This window comes from Tenrec ecaudatus, chromosome 3, assembly GCF_050624435.1.
Source record: "Tenrec ecaudatus isolate mTenEca1 chromosome 3, mTenEca1.hap1, whole genome shotgun sequence".
Classification (NCBI taxonomy): Eukaryota; Metazoa; Chordata; class Mammalia; order Afrosoricida; family Tenrecidae; genus Tenrec; species Tenrec ecaudatus.
Genome location: NC_134532.1, coordinates 18160853 through 18162620, shown reverse-complemented (window position 1 = coordinate 18162620; position 1768 = coordinate 18160853). Strand labels below are relative to the sequence as shown.

At 39.9% G+C, this 1768-nt stretch overlaps 1 pseudogene; it reads left to right on the top strand.

Annotated features, from left to right (window-relative positions):
- The first annotated feature begins 349 nt into the window (after positions 1-349).
- LOC142443286 (translation machinery-associated protein 16 pseudogene) lies at positions 350-961 on the top strand (annotated as a pseudogene).
- Positions 962-1768: the final 807 nt, after the last annotated feature.

Genomic DNA, 1768 nt, shown 5'->3' with positions numbered 1-1768 from the left:
AGTTCCCTGCATTAATATAACAAAAATATGTGGAAGGTGAACCAGAGGTGAATAGAAAACACAGAGTCAGGGGTGGATGTGGGGTTCACACTTAACCCTAGCTCAATCTAAGAACAATTAGTTCTTATGACGTGGCCCTGATCAGTATGTGCCCTTTTGAAGGAACCACAGAAGGTATGGGTGCTACAGCAAAGTGTGGTGAAGACATGAGATGGTATCTGACTCTCGGAAAGAATGGTGTCGGAGACTGCGCGGCTTCCGAGGGCCTGCAGGCGTGTGCTCGCCGCGCACCGGGCCTTCCATGTCATCTTTCCCCGTTGGAACTGGACGGGCAAGCAGGGCAGGCAGCATGCCTAAAGCACCCAAGGGAAAGAGTGGCGGTCAGGAGAAAAAAGTCACCCATCCGTATAGTAGAAAAGCCGCTCAGATCACCAGCCAGTCCCACAAACAAGAGAAAAAGCAAAAAAATGAAGAATGAGAAGGCCTTGCATCTCAACATTATTGGTGAAAAACTACAGTGGTTTCAAAATCATCTTGATGTCAAAAAAGTAGAATATTCAAAGAAAGACGCTTGTGCATGGATTAAAAGCTATTTAAATCGATTCAGCAGTGAGTTGGAGCAGACTGAGTTACATAACAGCATCAAAGACAGGCAAGGCCGGTGACACGTTTCCCGGGAGATGGTTATCAAGCAGACGATGGAGTGGGAGCGACAGCAATATGAGGACTATGGCCTTGAGGTTCCCGACATTGTAGATGCAGCTAATCTGAAAACACTTAGGGAATGGGATTTTGATCTGAAGAAATTGCCAAACATTAAGATGAGGAAATCTGTAAAAATGATGCAATTCCCAAGAAATGCAAGAAGAAAAACTTTACAACTGTAGACAAAGTCTTAGAGGAATTGGAACTAAAAGATGAATCCAGCAGCTCTGACGAGGAAATTACTCCAGTGACCTAATGGACGGTACTTGAGCTGTGAACACATTTGAGAGCATCAAGCTACACTTGTTCATTGTGGTAAATCAACAAGTGGTCATTCTCTTATGTGACCAGTGTTCTATGTGCAGTTTTAAAACAGGTAGAATTTTTATTTAACATTATAAGGAAAAAGGAAGACTGCTTTATAGTTTGTATTAATTTGTTAAAATGTAGTGACCAAAAAATCCTTTTAACCTGAATTTGGAGGGGCAGGAGTTAATTTGAATGAAGACAGAAAACAGTTTCTTTTCCCCTCATGTTTATGTAGGACTGCCTAACTGGGTAACAGTGGGTTTTAACGTCACACAGTGAGCAATCTAAAGCATCTTGTTTCATGATCAGGTCCTCACTGATGCCTTTCATGATTTTGTCTTCTAGCAATACTCTTCACCTACTCCCCTCTTAAAAATTAACCTTAATTTTTTTAACATAAGATAATATGTGTCATGGAATTCATAGTAGACTCATGGACTGTATACTATTCTTATTTAATTTATCATCTGAGGCAGAGATAACTGGTAGCAATGGAACAGTCTCATAGTTAATCTGATTTTTATTTGAAAATGACTTCATGTTAGCACCTTTTATGTTATATAGCTCCTGCTTTCTCATGAAAAATGATGTCTGTTTTGTGTGGAACCATAACTAAGATTATAGTACCAATTGTTTTACTGATGTGATCCCTTTTTCCCTCTTCAAGAAACATGTTAAATTAACATATGTGTATAAGCCGAGTTTTTCAACACATTTTAAATGCAGTTTTTGTGGTAAAATTAGGTGCCTTGGT